The sequence below is a fragment of the Hyaena hyaena genome, unplaced genomic scaffold, assembly GCF_003009895.1.
Source record: "Hyaena hyaena isolate Hyena2069 unplaced genomic scaffold, ASM300989v1 scaffold_104, whole genome shotgun sequence".
NCBI lineage: Eukaryota > Metazoa > Chordata > Mammalia > Carnivora > Hyaenidae > Hyaena > Hyaena hyaena.
The window spans coordinates 2,479,590-2,500,496 of NW_024080736.1; the positions used below are offsets into that span (position 1 = coordinate 2,479,590).

At 46.6% G+C, this 20,907-nt stretch overlaps 1 protein-coding gene across 3 annotated transcripts in view; it reads left to right on the forward strand.

Annotated features, from left to right (window-relative positions):
• Positions 1-17,913: 17,913 nt before the first annotated feature.
• The window catches only part of TEX2 (testis expressed 2), a 103,229-nt gene continuing 100,235 nt past the window's right edge, over positions 17,914-20,907 (forward strand). For all 3 annotated transcript variants that reach the window (XM_039235936.1, XM_039235938.1, XM_039235940.1), the window contains exon 1: positions 17,914-17,995. The gene's annotated coding sequence lies outside the window, so the exon portion shown is untranslated. The remainder of the gene's footprint in view (positions 17,996-20,907) is intronic.

Below are 20,907 nucleotides of genomic sequence, written 5' to 3' on the forward strand. Positions count from 1 at the left end.
AGACACAGAATCTGAAGCAGGCTCCAGGCTCTGAGCCGGCAGTCAGCACAGAGCCCGACGCGGGGCTCGAACCCACGAACCGCGAGATCATGACCTAAGCGAAAGTCGGACGCTTAACCGACTAAGCCACCCAGGCGCCCCTAGCTGACCCATTATGGACAGAGTCAAAACAGTGGTATGGTTCATGGATCTGAATGACCAACTGGTCCCTGAACCACCAGAAACATCTCGGGTGCCTGTAGTGGTTCCCCCTTCCCCAGAGAGCATCGTCTCTGTAGACGGTGTAGCTCATTCTTGTCCTGGTGTCCCACCTGGATTCACTCTGGGAGGGGAAATAGGGGCATGGCTAGAACCCTGTATTTCAACTATATCTCAAGATTTCTTTTTCAAGATTTAAGGTTTGCATCTCTTAAAAATTATCATGATCTAGAGGTGCCTGAGTGGCTCAGTTGTAAGCATCTGATGCTTGGTTTCAGCTTAAGTCATAGTCTCATGGTCCATGGATTCAAGCCCCACATCGGGCTCTGTGCTGGCAGCATGGAGCCTGCTTGAGATTGTGTCTTCCCTCTTTCTCTGCCCCTCCTTTCCCATGCTCTCTCTCTCTGTCTCAAAATAAATAAACTTAAAAAGACACAAAAATTATCTATAATCTGTATATCATCTGTATATCATAGTAATAATGATAATAGTGAAAATTATAGCTCTTATCTATTAGACACTGTTTTAAGGGCTTCAGGCTTTGCATGTAATAATAATTATAATTCAATTTAAATGTAAGTGTAATTAAAAAAAATAAATGTAAGTATAATTAAATGATTATAATAAATAATTTAATCTTCACTGCACAACAACCCTGTGAGGTAAGGATGCCATTATTATCTTCATTTCATAGATAAGGAAACTAAGGGTGAGCAAGGTTAAGAGACAGATCCAGGAGAAAATCTACTATCCGCCTCCAGATCCCTGCTTTTAACCACAATGATAAATGTGTTACTTTTGGATGCACTTGAAACAATGCCATACTCAGAGGAAGCTTTCCAGACGCTGCAGGAAGAAGAGAGACTGGCAGTTCTGTAAAGGACGTCATCTGGAGATTCCCAGATCCCCAAAGCCGCTGAGCTCTTGTGAATTACATATTCCCAGGCCCCCCCTGCAGACTGCCTGCGTCAGGATTTCTGGACAGAAGCAACAAAACTCACTATGTCACAGTTCCCCAAACAACTCTAATGCAGCTGATCCGGGCATCAGTGTCAGGGAGTCTCAGGTCTACTCCCTCCAGTTTACAGGACAGGAGACTTGGCCACTGGTTTAGCTCCTTACGGAACAGGGATGACCTGGGAAGGATCTGGTGTGGGCAGAGCTATGGTAAAGCAAGGTGCAGGTTCCTCTCTGGCAGCTCCTCTCTCAGGTGATTTTCTGGTGGGCCGGTGTCAGCGCTAGTGGTAAACCCTGGGACAGTCAGGCTCCTCTGTAAGCTGGACACACACAGTGAACACGAGTTTCCGGAAAAGCTAAGACTAAATATAAAATAGCAATGGGACAGGTGAACTGGATTCATGCAGGATGTCATATGAAATGACATGAGCCCTGTTTCTCACCTGAGGACATTAAAGGAGGTCCCCAGGATACCCCTGTGCCCACAGACTGAGATGGACCTTGGGTTGGAAGTCCTATGGCAGAAAGTTTAGTGTGACATTTATGCTGTGTATGGAGCTATATATACCTTTTAATTGTCCTTGTAATTCATCTTTGTCTAAGGGTAGTTGCTTAGTTTGACCACAAGGTGACGCTAACGGGCTTGGTGGACCACAGTTGGGGTCGGTCAGACATTAAGGTCTTTCAAAAGAAAAACTAAAGGTTGCTCCCTTAACAGATCAAATCTTACATTTCCTTTCCCTTCTCCGCACTTTCCAATGTTGGAGGGGGAACCACCACGGGATGATAAACTGTCATTTTGGTATATTAACTTTGGACCCTTTTTTTTTTTTTTACATGGTTGTAGCTATATGGTAGTATAATTGTTTAATCATTTTTAAACTTGGTATCATATTTTCTGTGTTACTATAAGCTTTTCATAAACACATTTATTGTTGCACATTATACAGCGACCATATATTAAGGGCTCACTTGGAACCAGGCAAACATTTGGTGAACGTTCTATGTGCATTTTTACAGAATCCTCACAGCAGTAGCGCCCACCATCTTAGGTGGACACTTATTACCCATATTTTATCTGCAAGTAGAAAGACGCTTTGAGATGACTTGGTAGTAGTTGCCTTTCTCTAATCACATGCTGTTTCATTGGGTTTTACCATCACTGATTTAACCATTCACCTAGTATGTCCATTTCATTTATTGCCAAATTTTATTATTTTAGATAAAGCCTCAGAAAATGTATCTATGCATAAAGCTTTTTCTGAATTCAAGAAATATTCCTGGAAGCAAGCTTATCACAACTAAACATTTGTAAGGTTCTTGATAAATACACAGCACCAAATTCTAGGACATTTTCAGAATCTTTTATGATATTAAAGAATTACTGTTCATTTTTCTAGGCATGTTAATGGTATCGTGGTTACGTATTTCTAAAAAGCCTTTCCTAGGGGTGCCTTGCTGGCTCAGTCAGTGGAGCATGCAACTGTTGATCTGAGTTCTGAGTTCCAGCTGCACATTGGGTGTAAAGATTATTTAAATAAAACTTTTAAACAAAATAATAAAGAGCCTTTCTTAGAGATGCACAATGAAGTATTTACATGTGAAATAATATTATCTGGAATTTACTAAAAAATAACTCAGTCAAGGAGCACCTGGGTAGCTCAGCCAGTTAAGTGTCCGACTTTGTTTCAGGTCATGATCTCACAGTTTGTGGGTTCGACCCCCGCATCCGGCTCTGTGCTGACAGCTCAGAGCCTGGAGCCTGCTTCAGATTCTTCTCTCTCTGGCCCTCCCCTGCTCACTCTCTCTCTCTCTCTCTCTCTCTCTCAAAAATAAATAAACATTAAAAAAAAATCCGGTTGAGGGAAGAGTAGAGGATTACTAAAAACAAAATATTAAGCGTGTTTTGATCACTGATAAAACTCCATTATGGGTACACAGGTGTTGAATGTGCTATTCTCTCTACTTTTGTATATGTTTGAAATTTTCTATGATGAGAAGTTTAAACTATAACTTTAAAAAATCTTACAGCCTTTAAGAGAAGCCAGGCCCATAATTCCTATTCTGCCTAATTGAGTGAGGAAGACAGGACACACGGGGTGGATTTCCAGAATAGCCTTGCTCATGTCTCTCTCCCCATCAAGTAAGAGGTAAGTTCTCTCTAAAACCATACCATATCAGTCAATTTTGTTTTGCTAAGACATTTATTTTTAATAGGGTCATAGAGTTGGAAAGAATCTTTGGTATCTGCTCCTCATTCTTTTAACCTACTGAGAATCTTCTATTACAGTTTCATGCAGATACTTCCCAACTATAATTTGGGTCAGGTTTTAAGTTTCTGGAATTGTCCAATGTTGTCTTTATAGTGGGGAACCTCACCTATCATTTTATTTTATTATTAAATGTTCATTTTTGAGAGAGGGGGAGCAGGGGAGGGGTGGGGGGAACAGCAGATCCCAAGCGGGCTCTGCAGACAGCAGAGAGCTCAATGTGGGATTCAAACTCATAAACCTCGAGATTATGACCTGAGCCAAAGTGGCATGCTCAACCACCTGAGCCGCCGGGCGCCCCTCACCTATCATTTTTAATTTAAAAATGAAAATGTTTTGTGTGCTCTGAACATGGTGAGCATTGCATATTTGGAGACTCCCCAGGAGAAGTCACAGCATCAAAATGAAAGAGAGTCGGTTATACCCTTTGTGACCCTGCACACACACCCCTCTGTGGTCTTACCCTCATCCCTCCCTCCTGGCACTTCTTCCTATGGCTTGCACTTCTATCCACACACCCACCACATTCTTTCCCCGGGATGCCTGGTCAGCTCTGCCAGCACAGGCCTGTCACACAGCACTTGCTCAGTGCAGCCGGTCCCCAGACCTGAAAGAGGAGGCTGCAGAAAGGCTGCAAATCCCCCTGTATAGGTTTTGGGTTTTCAGTCTTCAAGAGTCTTCATATGTGGAGTCTAAAACACAAAAACGAAAACAGAACTCATGGATGCAGAAGCCAGATTAATGGTTGCCAGAGGTACGGGTTAGGGGTGGTGAAGTGGGTGAAGGGGGTCAAAAGGCCCAAACTTCACTTATAAAATAAGTATGTCCTAAAAATAAATAAAAAATAAAAATAAATAAGTCTTGGAGATGTATAGTATAGTGACTATGATTAATAATACACTATTGTATGTTGGAAAGTTCCTAAGAGAGTGGATCTGAAAGGTTGAATTTTTGTAGCTATGTGTGGTGTTGGACGTTTAGACTTCCTATGGTGATCATTTTACAATAGATCTATAAATTAATCATGTTGCACACTTGAAATTAGTATAACGTTATTTGTCAGTTACATCTCAATTAAGAAAAGCAAGAAAAAAGAACAAAGTACGTGTTTAGTAAATATAGGCTGCCTTCAGCTTTTACTATATGAGTAATTATAAGTATAAATTTATTAATATTTGATATTTAATATTAGATATTCTGGGAAAAATGGAGTCCTTAAGGCAAAACATAAGTTAGAAGGCCCCTCTCTCTTTTTTTCCCTAACTTGGTCATAGAAACAGAAGTTTCTACCTACCCTTATATATTCCATGTGACTTAGGAACTAAAGTTTTTTAAGGGGAGAGAGTTCACTGTCGCAAACAAACGCCTCTACTCAAGGTTTTTATTAAGTTTGGTGGATATGGATACAAAGTCATTGGAGTCACTACCTTCCTCCCACCATATATGGGAAGAATTTTCTCCAGGCCTTGGAAACTCCATCTTATGCATTCAGAATTGGCACCTCTTTTTTTCTCCTGGGCCTGCTTTGTCCTCTCAATAGGACCTGTCGGTTTGAAGCTTCTGAGGCAGAGAAAGAAATGATGTCCGTCACACCACCATGGAGTGAGAACAAAACTCTGGCTCATCCCAATAGCTTTTAGCCTCAAAATATCTCGGGGCGCCTGGGTGGCTTAGTCGGTTAAGCGTCCAACTTTCGCTTAGGTCATGATCTTGCGGTTCGTGGGTTTGAGCCCCGCGTCGGGCTCTGTGCTGACTGCCAGTTCAGAGCCTGGAGCCTATTTCAGAGTCTGTATCTCCCTCTCTCTCTGACCCTCCCCTGCTCACGCTGTCTCTCTCTCTCCTAGAAATAAATAAAAATATTAAAAAAAAAAATCTCAATTACAGGAACTTTGCCTGTCTTTTCCTTCTGGTAGACAAGGCTGGAGGTAGACAGGACCCTTCTAAGCTCTAGGTGGACAGAACACGTGTCTCTAAGAGTCAAGGTGAGGAAAAGAGGGGTGTTTCCCCTGGCCCGATAGGCCCAGAGAGGTCCCTTCTTATCATGGGCCCTGATCCTGCAGAAGGAGAGAGAAACAAGATCCCATCCCTGCCGTCCTGGAACTCACCATCCAGGGCTGGAGATGCCAATAATGACTTGAATCTCTCTTTTGGTAAGTATCACAAAGGAGATACACAGCAGCAGCAGACGTGGGCCTCTCTGATGTACAACCCAGGGCCAAAGGAAACAGGTTGCCATGGAGACAGGACTCAATTCAGCTTTAGAGAGGGAAGAGTCTAGCAAAAGTGAAGAGGTCTGAGATCAAAGAGGTATACATTGATGAAAAGAGTTGAAAAGGTTGGGATTTAATGGGGCACCTGTGTGGCTCAGTCAGTTAAGCTTCTGACTCCGGTTCAGGTCATGATCTCACAGTTCGTGGGTTCGAGCCCCATGTTGGGCTCTGTGCTGACAGCTCAGAGCCTGGAGCCTGCTTCGGATTCTGTGTCTCCTTCTGTCTCTCTGCCTCTCCACCACTCACTTTCTCTGTGTCTCTCAAAAGTGAATAAACATTTAAAATTTAAAAATAAAATTAAAAGTTGGGATTTGATATTGATTGATCTCCCAAAAGAAAGAAAAGGCAAGGAGGTTTCAAGTTGTTCCCTGGGCACTCTGTCAGCATCAACACTAGCCAGAATTATAGCAGATATGTGACTTCTATAGCCAAGTGCTTGGAAAGGTCACTGAGATACAATCATACAATCATAGCTACATGGGAGCCTTGAGTGATGCCAACAGGCCCCAGACTGTCACATCCTTTAGTGCCACGGAAGCAGGTCACCTCCATGGATTGCTGCCCGTTGTGATCACCTCCTCCCTGGCACTCCACCCACAGACAAGATCCTTGCAGATGAGAGCTAAATCTTCTTATTAGGCACTTTAAATTTTGTCATCCAACTTTTCTCTGTTGCCCAAACACCATCAGAACTGCAATCATGGAAATGGGGGGGGGGGAACATCAGCAATCTTATCACACTCCCATATCAACGTGGTGCATTTTCCATTCCCAGCCCCCGTGTACAAGATGAAGAGAACAGGCCTGCGGGGACATTGTTTGGTGCTCGTAGCAGACATCCCAGGGCCTGCCCTGGCCAACGCCCCACTCTTACATTTCCTGGCACCAATGGACAGATGGGCGCCCCGCCTGTTGGACAGGAAACAGACCACCAGAAATGTGTGACCTGCCCTGGGTGGCAAAGCTTGCTGTCTCCGTCCCATCATGGCTCGGAAGGAATGTGAGAGACTAGACTAAGGGAGCGAAGTTTGGATGAGACGAGAGGTAACCAGTAGAGGTTTGCGAAAGGACTGAGTAAGTGTCAAGACAGAGAAGCGACCTGACATCTGGCAGAGTTCAGGTATCAGGAATTTGACAAGAGTCACTCCAGGGAGTCGTGGAGGCAGAGGCCCCTTTGGAGCAGGTTAAAGAGGATGATAGGAGAGGAAAAGAACTTTTTTTGAGAAAGGATGGCAGAGAATGGGACAGCATGAGGGAGTCTTGGGCCAGAGAGAAGGGGGGCTTCAGAAGAGAGACACTAGGGGCGCCTGGGTGGCTTAGTCGGTTGAGCGTCCGACTTTCGCTTAGGTCATGATCTCGCAGTTCGTGGGTTCGAGCCCCGCGTTGGGCTCTGTGCTGACTGCCAGCTCAGAGCCTGGAGCCTGTTTCAGTCTGTGACTCCCTCTCTCTCTGACCCTCCCCTGCTCACGCTGTCTCTCTCTCTCTCTCTCTCCTAGAAATAAATAAATAAATAAATAAATAAATAAATAAATAAATAAAACATTAAAAAAAAACAAAACAGAAGAGAGACACTAGGGCACACTTGTGTGTTGGCTGGAAGGATCCAGTTGAGAGAAAGAAACTGGGTTTGCAGGAGAAAGACGAGGGATGACTAGTTCCGCAGACTCCTAGGAAGCCAACAAGGTTAGGCCTTGGAAAGGACTGAGGGCAGAAAACAGAGGGCATGCGTGAATGTGCCACAGGTAGACTTGGTGTGGAGAAGATAGGGGGCTTTCTGTCCCCCTGGGTCTGCATGTCCCAGGATGGAGGAGATGGGGTTAGCCGCTAAGAGGGGGCAGGCGGTGTTGGGCATCCGTAGGGAGAGCAGTCAATGCTGTCCCCAAGAGCGGGGGCGTGACCCCACTGACAAAATGCAGCCTTGCCGGCCAGGCCTGAATGCCCACATGAGGTCTGCGATGAGGAAGCACTGAGTGAGGGTGAAAGCAGAGAGCCCAGGTGAGCACTGATGGTGGCTGTGGAGAGGGAGAGAGGCAGACACATTTGAGAGTTCGGATGTGTCCAAACCAGGACTTGCCCATGGACTGGATGTGACCAGGAGAGGGTGAAATAAAAAATAATTCATTGTTCTTGACTCAAGCCAGTGAGGGGGAGTGGGGGGAGCATGGGCTAAGATGGGGGTGATGAGGGTGGCCGAGACCAAGAGCTCTGCCTGAGGAATTTTAATATGAGATGACCATCAGGCAGCCATGGAGACAAGCAGGCAGTTGGATGAGGCTGGAGCATAAGGGGAGGTTTCTCCTCTGCTCTGGTCTACGGCGTATGAGAAGTATGGCCTGAGCTGGGCCTGGGTATGTGGCTTCACCATCCTGACTTGCACAGAGAGGAAGAAAGTCTCCAGCACTAGACTGCAGGCTCCTTGCAGGCGGGGCCTGTGTTTTGTTCACTGACATGTCTTTAGCACATTGCAGAGCACCCAGTAGGCAATAGGTTTCAATGAACATTTTTTGTCTAGATAAATAATATCACGATCCCCCCCAACCTTCCAGAAACTGGGTGACTTTGTCAAGTCTGAAACAGATACTTTTATACCTTAATGAGAGAGGCCTTGATAATTACATGATGATGACAATGAGTTGGGGATGACTTATAGTCAGGAAGGACCAATTGCTCTTCTGAATAATCACTTAAGTGGGTCACACCATGATTGCTCAGAGTGCCATGAGTGGTAAGGCGGATGGATGTAGGAGGGTGGGGTGGGTGATCAGAAAATGGGAGGAAGGAAATTCTGATTCCACCAGTTTGCTGGGTTTGTTTTGTGACTTCAGGCTAACTACTTGACTTCTCCCACCCTTTGAATTTGTTTTTTGGTGTGTGTGTGTGGGGGGGGTGATTTTTAAAGTTTATTTATTTATTTATTTATTTATTATTTAGAGAATGAACATGAGCAGGAGAGGGGCAAACAGGGAAAGAGAGAATCCCAAGCAGGCTCAACGCTATTTGCATGGAGCTTGACGCAGGGCTCAGTCTCAGAAACAAGGAGATCATGACCTAAACTGAAATCAAGAGTTGGATATTTAACCAACTGAGCCACCCCAGTTTTTTTTAGTGGAAACTATAGAGATCTACCACCCCAAATGGCCATAGGCACCACTGATAAAATTGTGGCACCTCTGTTACAAACAGGGGGACCTAAGAAGCCAGAAGCTGAGCACTAGTTCTCGGAAACAGATTTTGTTTCTACTCTAGGAAACTGAGTCGGGGCCCTGGATACTATGAAAAATGCCAGTTGTTTTCTGGCCAAAAGACAACTGCAAGACTTGGCCTTGAGGAAGGTAGATGGAAAACACAGTCTGTGATTGTTCTGTTCTTTGCTCGTGTGTCCCAGGGACCTGCTGGGAGCATTTCCAGTTTCCTCTGGCTGAATTGAGCAGGTGCTACCTGTAGAGAGGAGGCCTCTCTGATTTCTTCCTGCCAAGTTACACAGGCCCATGACTGAAATCCCCACGACAGCTTCATGAGGACCAAGTGCTGGGAGTGCGTATGTGCCACAGAAAGAAAGAGGAAGGAACTGGTGTGGGGGTGAATAGCAGAGATACCACACACTGGAGTCCTCATACAATGGTAAAGTCACCACGTGGCAAGCAGCCAGGTAAGCAGCCATAAAACAATAGAGGGATGGAAATATGCAGAATGGAAGGCATGGAATGGCCTAACCTCTGTGATTTTATAGAAGAGGAAACTGAAGGCCCACAGAAGTCATCCATTTATTCACCAGACATTTCTCAAGAGCCAATTATGTGTCAAGTACTGGGCCAGTGTTTTGCTTAAATATTGCTCCACAACACATCACCCCAAAACTCAGAGGCTTAAAACAACAGCCATTTTATTATTTCTTACATATCTGTGGGGAAGCTGAGCTCAGCTGTGTGGTTCTTTTGCTCCATATGGTGATGGCTGAGGCTCTAGATTTTTGGGGAAAGACTTAGCTAGACCTTTCAAGATGGCTCACTCAAAGAGACAGCAGTTGGTGCCAACTGTTGGCTGGAAGATTGCCTGGGTCTTTCACCTGCCATGTCTCAGTTCTCTTCTGTATGGCTTCTCCATGTGACTCAGGCTTCTCAAAGCATGGTGACTGATTTCCAAAGGCCCGAGTGGAAGCCCTCAGTCCCATTAGTGCCCAGGCTCAGAAGTTCCAAAATGTTACTTCTGCTGCATTCTGTTGGTTAAAGTCAGTCATAGGGTGTATTAGTTACCTACTGCTGCATAACAAATAATTCTAAAACTTAGTGGTTTAAAATGATGATAAATATTTATCTCTCATGGCTTCTATGGGTTAGAGGAAATGTGGAGCAGTTTTGCTAAACAGTTCTGACTTGGGGTATCTCATGAGATTGTAGTCAAAATGTCAACTGGAGCTGATCTCATGTGAAGGAAGGCTTGGCTGGGACGGGAGGATCCATTTCCAAGATGGCTCACTCATAAAGTTGGCAAATTTGTGCTTGCTTTTGGTAAAAGGATTCTGTTCTTCTGCACGTGGACCTCTCCACAGCCTGCATTAGTGTTCTTGTGACATAGTGGCTGGCTTCCCCAGACCGAGTGATCCAAGAGACCAAGGCAGGCCTTTACAAGCTAGCTTCAAAGTCAGACTTCATCACCTCTGCCATACATTTTTGTCACACACATCTGCCCTGATTTGCAGTAGGGGACCATGAAAGGGCATGAATGACCAGGAAGTGAGGATCACTGGGAACATCCTGGAGGCTGGCTACCACACAAGACTAGCCCAAGATTCCAGTGGGCGGAGAAATAGACTCTAGCTCTGGATGGGGGAAATGACCAAGAGTTTGTCACCATCTTTATCCACCAGAGCCCAGTCCTAGGGATTTAGCAGAGGACCACAGAAGAGCTTTGTGTTCACAGAACTTACAGTCTAGACCACAGTCTAGGTCCTATAGTCCAGGACCACACAGAAAACTAGTGCCACAGAATGGATATGTCTATCATTTTCCTTATATAGACAGCAAGCCTGAGGCTGAGAAAAAGCCAATAATACACCCAAAGTCATATAGTGAGTAAGTGGCAGAGCTGAGATTAATACTCAGACCCTTCTGACCCCAAGCCAAGCTGTCCTTGCCCTTAAGTTACAATGTTACATTTCCCCTAGGCAATACAACATTGTATATAGTATAAAATAACAGCTATGTAAACCAAACTATGCTTTTAAAAAGAACAGAATGAAATACAAATACAGTGTTGACAGTTACTAATAAGTGGTGAGAAGATGAGTGAGTGGTTTTTTTTTTTTTCTTCCTCTAGGCTTCTGTTTTTTCAGTGTTCTAAATTGGGCTCCTATCGCTTTCATAATAAAGAACCCCAAACCATCTCCTGCCGTGGTGGATTCCATAGGCTGGGGAGAAGAGATGAGTACTGGGGAGGGGGGGCGCAGGGCTGAGGGGGATCTGGGGGGACAGTAGGAGTGGGGAGCATTCCACCCGTAGATTTGGGTTCCTCGTCTGCTGTGTGGCATTCATTGTGCTTCATGTATCTGGTTCTTTTGAAAGTTACATGGCTGTTAATTAACATACCTGTGCAAACAAAGCTGACCCCCCTCCATGGGGGTGTGTGAAGAAGAAACTCCGCTTAAAGAAGAGCTGTGCTTCCCACTCTCCAGGAGCCAACAGAGCAAAGGCAACCAGAAGGCTGACATTTCTCCTTCTTGATGCCATGTATCTCTAATGCTTTTTCTGGTCCAAATCAAGGTGACTTCCTCTCAAATATGAGTTTACATACTGAAATGATATTTGATATTGATGCTTTCCTGGAAACTCCAAGATAGGTAGTCACTGTCAATAAAACCGTTGGTTGTTTGAAGTATTAGAAGTCCTTTTATGCTTCCTGCAACCATGTTATGTCTTCTTTCACTTTTATTTTTGAGGCTTAAGCACATCACTCCATTGTCCTCTTCCATAGCCAGAGTGTATTTTCCCTAAAGTGAAAAACAACAGCTTCCATTAATTGAGCACCTGTTATGTAAAGCTGCTATATTTATTTATACATACATTTAATCTTTACAATACATATGATATGGGTATCTCCAATTTACAGATGAGAAAACAGCGGCTCAAGGGAGTTCAATATCTTCTCCAAGGTCACATGGCTGAGAAATGACAAAGGAAAACCTGAACCCAGGTTCAAATGACCCCAAAAAGCTACTAGCCTGATGCTGATTCCCTAAAAAGAACATTATAACAATATTAAAAGATATTTGAAAGCTAATATCCCTATACCTCGAGATGGCAGTTTTGGGGGGAAAGTACAAAGTTCTCTTTTTGAAAATGGACTTAGTATCAGAAACTTCTTAAGCACCACTTGAGACCTTCCAGGCACTGCTGCAGTGGCCAGTTCTGTAAATACTCCTACCAACTTAGATCAGGTGCAGTCTGGCAGTGTCTTGCCTGAGGCCTGCAGCTGGCATCTCTCTGCCCCTACCCAGGGCATCTGTCAACAGCCACTCGGTGCCAAGCCAGCACATCCTAGAATCGGGGCAGAGCCTTGCACCAATGGGGGCAGAGGCCATTGGATAAATGCCTTCCCCTTTCTCCCCCTATCCCAGATGTGGGTCCTGAGATGCTTTCTACAGGGCTTCTCAGTCCTTCCAAATCAAGCAGCTGGAATGTGCCCACCCCGATGACACATCATCAAATGCCTCTTGCCTTCATTCTTGCTTTGAGTCCTTAGCCTCAGGCATGCTTCCTGGCTTCATGCACCACATAATGTATTTGTATGTGAGCTTTGTCTCAAGTTCTGCTTTCCAGGACACCCTGGCCAACACAGATTCAAACGTTCCCTTTGCCTAAGTGCTCACTCAAATATAGATCATTTTTGTCTTGTGAATCACATAGGTGTTGGGTAGAATACATATGTGGAAATGGCAAAGACTTGCAATTCCACTTAACAACCTGGTCAGGAGCTAACATTTCCTACTGACTTGTAGGAAATATTATCAGGGAATATAAAGGGGATAATATATACACCTCCTTTTCAAAATTAAGAAACAAAAATAAAACCCAAAAAGCCCAACCTTCCCCTATGCTTAGGTGGGTGTATATGTTGTTAAATGGTCAGCTGAGCCCTCCTGTTTCTGACACTGAAGGGGTGTTATGTCCTGGTGGCGGGGGGGGGGGGGGTAGTAAGAGATGCAGGGCTGGGGACACACCTGTTGGCTGCACCGCTTGACCCTCTTGTCCTTGGAGTTAGAACTGTGCTCTAGGGTGATTCTGGGTAAGCTGGAGATTGAGTTTCCCATGCTGGAGTGGAGCAGTGGGCCTGGTGGTTGGAAGGCAGAAAGGATGGTGGGTGATGTCAAGGTTTTAGGGAAAGCAAGAGAGTATTGTTGTTCTGTGTATTCATTCTCTGTGAGCACTGGTGGTAAGGGTCTGAGGCAAGGCATAGAGTGGGCAGGGAAAGAATTTCTCTCTAGAAATTCATTTTTTAAGTTTATTTACTTTGAGAGAGAGAGAGAGAGATGTGGGAGGGGCAGAGCGAGAGGGAGAGAGAGAATCCCAGGCAGCTCTGCACTGTCAGCTCAGAACCCAACATGGGGCTTGAACTCATGAACCGTGAGATCATGACCTGAGCCGAAACCAAGAGTCAACACTTAACCAACTGAGCCACCCAGGTGCCTCCTCCCTAGAAATTCTATTCTGGCTTTGTTCCACATCAATTGGAAGCCACCATTTCCCCAACAACCCTAGCAATGACAGAGCTTTGAGACATTTATATTTGATAAACCCAGGTGTCACATGCTATCTAGCAGAGTAAACGAGTGACATCACCTGCATTTTGCTGCTCCCTGATGACTGGGAATTATTCACAGAACATCAGCCCACTGGTGGAGGCCTCTCTAAAGTCCCTGAAGACTTCCCTCAAACATCCCTTCCCACAGATAGTCATGTCTGCATGATGGTAAGAGTCCTGATTATTAGCAGGTTTTTATTTTAGAAGGGAAACCAGACCACAATATGTTCTCTTCACCACTCCCCATCATTTTGGAGAGTTCCCGCCCCTCCCCGCCCCCCAGTGCTGGTGCAGAGTGAACAGAAAGTGCACGGTGACCAATCATTCTTCTTAAGGAACCAAGGTACAGGAAACTAGGATTTGACCATCTTTAGAAATTCCAGTTCTGGGGGCGCCTGGGTGGCTTAGTCGGTTAAGCGTCCGACTTTCGCTTAGGTCATGATCTCGCGGTTCGTGGGTTCGAGCCCCGCGTCGGGCTCTGTGCTGACTGCCAGCTCAGAGCCTGGAGCCTGTTTCNGGAAGCTAGCTCCCTCTAACTTTTTTATTTCTATCCCTCTATTTTTCCTACTCTTCAGAAATTGTAAAAATAGGGGCGCCTGGGTGGCTTAGTCGGTTAAGTGCCCGACTTTCGCTTAGGTCATGATCTCGCGGTTCGTGGGTTTAAGCCCCGCGTCGGGCTCTATGCTGACTGCCAGCTCAGAGCCTGGAGCCTGTTTCAGAGTCTGTGACTCCCTCTCTCTCTGACCCTCCCCTGCTCACGCTGTCTCTCTCTCTCTCTCCTAGAAATAAATAAAACATTAAAAAAAAAAAAGAAATTCCAGTTCTGTGGCCACATCTGACCTTGTCATCCCTCAGAATCATTCTTCTGTGAGAAACCTTGCCTCTCCCATCCCACTCCGAATGAAAGCTAACCTGATTCTTCTCATCTCTCCTGCTCCCACATATTTTCCCCGGCCTATCCCCTCCTCCTTGGATTTCCTTCTATGAGCATCCAACACAGGATCCATGACCCATACTTCAACCCCTCTATGGTCAGTACCCACGCTGTTTTGTTTTTCTCCAGTTCTTGACGCTGTATGTTGGAGACTCTGGATTCTCCACAGCTGGGCCCAGTTGCCTATTCCTCTGTGGTTCTGTGGGCACCTCAAGTGCATAGGCCCGCGGGGCTGCCCAGAACTCTTCCTCTCAATCTGGAAGCTCCTCTCTCATTCCCTCTCAGAGGCTTTTCCAGTTCTTCACTGTTTCCTTCAAACCCCTGTTATCACCTCCCACCTACTCTCAAGAGATGACTTTGCTTCTCACTTTAGAGCTAAAAAAATAGAAGCCAGCAGGCAGGAATTTCCTCAACTTCCTGCTTTCCACCTATGAATGAATCTGCACCCACACCCATTCTTATCAATGTCGAGCTCACTGCAGTGGAAGACCAGACCCTCTTCCTGCCCCACGGCTGCTCCCTTTCCCTGTGGGCCCCCTGGGACCCTGTCCTGTGGGCCCCTCTCCTGCCTGACCTTTTCATTCTCTTTTCTTAGCTCTTCTCCTCGACCCAGCTCTGGGGGGCCTCTGCATTTCCAGCCCAACCAATACTACTTTTGTTGGTGACCCAATAACCTTCTAATTTCCAAATCCCAAAGTTTACTGTTCACACCTCTTCCAACTTAAGCCTCCTGAGGCATGTGTTGCTATTGACCCCTTCCTCCATCTCCAATATCTTCTCCCTTGGCTTTGGTGACAACGCTCTTTCTTGGGTTTTTATCTCCTTTCTGGTTTCTTAATAGCCCTCATCTGGCCACCCCTAAAACATTACTGGGGGTTCCCAGGGGGTTATTAGTGCCTATTCTGTGACCCATAGCTCCTGGACTTACATTTGCAGAAGCCTATAAGGGTCTATCAACTTGATAGATCTTTCTCTACTAGATCTAGTGCCCAAATTCTACTTTTTTTTTTTTTATACTTTTTAATAGTTACTTTCGTCTTTATCCCCAGTGCTTAAGCACCTGGTACTTCCTGAGCTCTCAGTGATTGCTCATTAATGGTACAATCTGTGAACGATGGATCCCTACCCTATTTTAGGTGTACAGGTGGATCAACTTTTTTTGTTTGTATATTTTGTAACCATTTCTCCCTTCAAAAATGCAATGCAGTGTCAAAAAATTGAATTAAAAAGCTTAGATAATTTTTGTTTGCTTGCTTAGGGTTTGGGGAGAAAATAGGGATTATCTTGAAATGCCATAATTGGTAATAATTCAAGTCACCAGAACCTGCGTAGGCTTAAGGTGAAGACAGGGTTGATGGTTGGAAGAAAGGGGGGCTGATGCCAGAGCAATAATAATAACTTGGACTTGAACTTCTGTGACTTCCACCTCTACTATAGGTAGAAAAATTTATTTTCTGCATGTAGAGCAGCTATTTGGGGGATAAAGTAAGGAATCTTGTGTGATATCTGAATTTAGCATCACAATCCCTGACCTATGTCATAGGTTGCCAAAATGAGTCACAGATGCCGAACTCTAAAATTACCCTTTTCATTTATAAGTTCAAAGTACAAGTATATATATATATGTATATATATATATATATATATATATATATATTTTCCCCATAAAATGGAGAAAACAGCAATCCTATCTACCACACAGGATTACTGTGAGGTTTCAATGAATTAATATGTGGAAAGTCCTTGGCTTAGTAAGGTGTGTAGTAGGCTCTTCCTAGGTAAGAAGTGTTAATATTATTATGTTATTACATATTCACTTATTTTTCAAAGCATCGAAGTTACTCACTTTTCAAAAAGAAGGGATTCTTCTGAGTGTTCATGCTGGATCTTACTGGGTTCTAGTTTGAGGTCAGGTTGATAACGTATTAATTAATCGAATATTTATGTAGGGCTTGGAACGAACATAGAGGAGGGGCGGGGACTCTGAGATGCACCTTGTCAGCTTTCATCAGTGCAGCTGCTGGGCCCACCCTCCCAACCCCCCACTGAGCTGGATGTTTTAAGATATGGCCAAGAAGAGTTTGGGAGCTGTTTCTCCACTGATAAACCCTTGTTGAACATTTCCAGATATGCATGAATGGAGCCCTCTCCTGTTGAGACAAAAGTTCCTTTTCCTTTGGAAATGCCAAGAGGAGACATGGTAATACCAGCCAGTGATATCAGCAACCCAGAGACTTAACCCTGACAAGGCTGATCCGTGTGTGTGTGGAGATGTCTCTGGCAAACACAGAACCCAGCAGATATTACAGTAAAATATGAGGTGTTCTGGGGAAGCCATTTACTCCTCACAGGAAAGGTCTAAGTGGAAGAGGCTAACCTTGACATTAAAGGCAGTGACTTTTCAGTCAGAGACATACCTGAGACGCTGGGGGTGAGGAGAGGAGGGGGCCTGAGAGAGTGAGTAGGGCTCTGGCATTGGAAGGAACATCCAGAGGGGCAAGGCACCCTCCTTGGCTTATGATGACTGGGTCTTGTGACAGAATGAGGAAGGGTGTGTTTGCCATTAAGATATTTCAGCATTATCTTACTACTCAGAGAACGAGACTGGATTGTTGCTTCACCCCAGCCCAGTTCCCTTCAAATTCACTTCTTAGGACCCACTCTGGGAGCTGCTCTGAGATTCTTAGGAGGCGGCCTCCAGCCCAGCTAGAAAGTCTCCCAGCCATATTACTGATTTGGAAGATAAAAGAGAGTTTGGCTTTATTTTTGGCAGTTGAATTTGGATTCCATTACTATGATGGACTCAAAACACGCACCTGAATGTATGTGGATCTTGTACCACCTACGTTAGACTCACGTCGGGGGAGGGATGTTGAAAATGCGTATTTTCCCTAGTCCCATTCCAGAAGTAGGGAATTAAAGTCTCTGGTGGGACCTAGGCTCTTAATGTTAAAATCCTCCAGGGTGAAGCTGAGGATGTGCCTTTTTAAGCGAATTTCTGGGATTGGACGGGATAGACGACGGCCTTCTAAAACCCAAATTTGAATGAATATGCCCAGCGGGAGAATCCTGGTTCTCGCAGCCTCAGTTTCTCCCTGCGGCCAGGGCACGTTCTGTCTCCACTTGTTTGCTAGGCTGCAGGATGAGGAAATTAATAAGTGCAAAGAACTGGAGAAAGCGCCGCAGCTGGGCTGGGAGAGAAGAGGCGCTCTTACCCCTCCCACCCGGACTCCTGCAGGTATCCATGTCACCGCCCCTCTGGCTCTGTGGGCGGTGGTCCCTTTAACAGACCTGACCAATCGCGTACCCATTTCCGCGGTCGCTCCTCGGCGCTCTGGTAGGAGCTGGATTGGCCATGCCTGGCGCGCGGCCTGCTCCGCCCCCGAGGCCCTCTGGTTGGTGGCGGCGGCCGCGGGCGCGGGGCGGGTCCGCCGGCGGGGCGGGGCGGCCGGTGCCCGGGGGCGGGCGGGCGGCAGGACAGCGGCCGGAGCCCGAGCCCGAGCCGGAGCCGCGGCGGCCGCGGAGCACCGGCGCCGGCGCAGTATGATGAAGCAGCCAGCGGAGCCGGGGTAAGTGCGACCCGGGCCGGGCGGGAGGCGGTGGAGGGAGCGCCCGCGGAGAAGGCCCGGGCGGGGGGCGGCCCGACCCCGCAGGGTCCCGAGCGTGCCGGGGGCCGGCGGCCGTTGGTGCGGTGGGGCAAGGGGGTCGGCCCCCTCCCAGGGTCCCGCCCCGCTGTCACGACGCGGTGGTAACGGGAGACGCCCACCTGCGACGCCCCCGGGCGAACCCCTCTTTCGTTTGGGGTCGGGTGTGGCGGTTTGGGCTTGACCCCGAACGGAGGCACCGGCCGGCCGGTCCCCTCCAGCCTGCCGTCCGCGGGCTCCGGGCTCGGCCCGGGCCAGGGAGGGCCGTCCACTCGCAAACTAATGGGAAACGGCTTGTAATTTTATGAATGGGGCCCCCGGCTCCTGCCGCCCCCCTCGCCCACGTCACGAAATGCTTGGAAGTCGAGAACCGCAGTTACTTTTACGCGGATCTGTCAGGGGCTGGCTGCGCCCGGGTTGTTTTTCTCCAACTCCTGGAAATCGCGCGTGGCCGTGGGGTGGTTTGCGTGCCTCAGACGGGAGGCGGCGGCGTGCCGAGAGCCGGGGGATCGGAAGGTTAACAAGTGACATTGGGCTGAGGCCTAACGCCAGGTGCCCTGCCCGGGAGCGCGGGTGTGACGGTGGAGGCTGTGGCTGCCGGCCGCTGGCTAGCACCCCGACGAGACCGAGGGACTGGGAGAAGGAATGCACAGCTACTCCAGTTGCACCACGCACGCTGCTGCCCAGATCGCACGGCCGACGCGGGAGTTGGTGCAGGGGAGTTTTCCCCTTTTGAAAACGGGTTTTTGGAGAACTTAGCCCCTCAGTGGGTTGATTGGTTACTTAAACCATCGGTTGTCATGGTTACGGGGCATCAAATGTAAGGGCAAAGTCTGTTTCCACCCTCGCTCGCTCTCTGAAGCTATGAAGTACTTTCTCACCACGTTTTCACAGGCACTGCACAGGGCGGACATACTTTTTTAGAGTTGAAGGGAAAGCGTGGGCTCCTTGAAGGCAGGGGTGGTACGATCCATGTTCCTGTTTGAAGTCCACCGTGGTTCTGCACAGGATTCGAAAGGAATCAGCCTTCTGCATGTTTTGATGGTTCTCATCAAAGGATTTAAAGGAGTCCCTTCAGCAGCCAGATGTAAGCTGGAAGGAAAACAATGAGTGACTTTTATATGGAGACCAATAAGGATAATCAGAGGGGCAAATGATCCATGAACTCCAGGATAGGGGGTGTTTGAGCAGGCTACGTTTGTGGGTTTAGAACCAGGTGACACAGTGAAGCTAATCTCATAGGAGGTATTGGAAGAGTAAAACAGCCATTTCTATTAGCTCTTACTCATCCCTTAAGCTATTTTGGTATTATTTCAGCTTCTTCCAAGAATTGGTAGTTGGAAAACAAGTAAGCCTCCCAAGGTGATGGGGATAGAGTGGGCTTTTTAACCATATAGTTTTCTTTCTTTCACATGGGCCTCTCCGGGAGTGTCCCTGAAGGCCTTACGTCCATGTGCAGAGAGGGCCCTGGGTGAACTCAGCTTGGCCTGCATTTATCTCCAGGAAGGGGTGCTGTGCCTGAGAGGAAGGCGATTAGCAACCTGATTCAAATCAAGGTGGTTTTCATTGCAACAACTTGACCAGTAACCCAGGGGCTGGGGCAGAGGGAGGGAAGGGAAGTGCAAGAGTTTGCTTGTGCTGAGTGTCCAGGGCTTGGAAGTTTGAAGAGAGTAGCATGTGGTCCTCTGAGAGGATTGGAGATGGCACGTATACCAAAGGTATACATTTGAGAGTATGGTTTTAGAATACTTCTGGAAAAGCAGCAGGAGAAACTAGGCTTTCGGGTAGAATCAACGAACAGGATGTTTTGGAGTTTTCATCCAAAAGAAATTGCATATAGTTGAAAAATATTCAACTAATTCTTAGTGAGCCGATAGTTGTGCCAGAAGCTGCCAGGCATTGTGGGTTATGGTGGAAAAAGCCAAAACGGGTGGAGAGCTTGTTATTGGCGCGGTATGATTCACCTTCCCGCCAAGTGAGAAGCTCTCTTCTGAGGATGTTCTGAAGTCCTTGAAGAAAGAGGGAGAAACGCACAGAGTATTACTTAGTGTAAGAACAAAACAGAACAACAGGGGAGATCCTGCCTGCTGTAGATCACTTTTGGTGTCAAACTGAAACTTCAGAGAGTGGTTTTCTGTGTCAGGTTTGGTATAAAACCATCTGCATCCTCTTATCTATTGACCAGTATCTTTCATGGTGTTGGTTCCTGTTCTTTCTTCCTTCTGTGAATTTATTTGTTCAAAAATTTGGAAGTTCATGAAACATAGTCCCTGGCCTCCAGGCGTTTCCACTTCATTTTCTTGGCCCGAGTATCCCTCAGCATCTGCTTTCTTCTTTCTGATCCTTGATCTCTCCTGAAGACCCCCTCCCCGTGGGAATTGTTGAGGTTGCAGGGAGTGTGTGTTGTTTGATTCTGTCCCAAAGCAGGAGGCATCTAGTATAGAAAAGAGAGCATTTGTTTAGTTCCAGCTCTGCTGTATACTCCTTTCTTTCCCTCCCTTCTTCTCTCTCTCCCTCTTCCCTCTCCCTCCCTGCCTCTCTCTCTTTCTCTCTCTCTCTCTCCCTCCCTCCTTCCAGCAGAAGATATATACACACATATACATCTCCAGTCCTCAAATAGCACTCTAAGAGAGATAGATTGCGGTAGCCTCATTTCATGGAAGAGGGAACTGAGGCTCAGAGCAGTTAAGTAACCTGTCTACAGTGATAAGCTGGGTAGATGGTGGAGCAAGAATTTCAGTCTAGAACTTTCTGATGCCAAAGCCTGCTTTTTCCATGGTGCTCCGCGGCTTCTCCCAGAAGAGGAATGGCAGTTCTAGCACAGTGCCTTCTTTGTA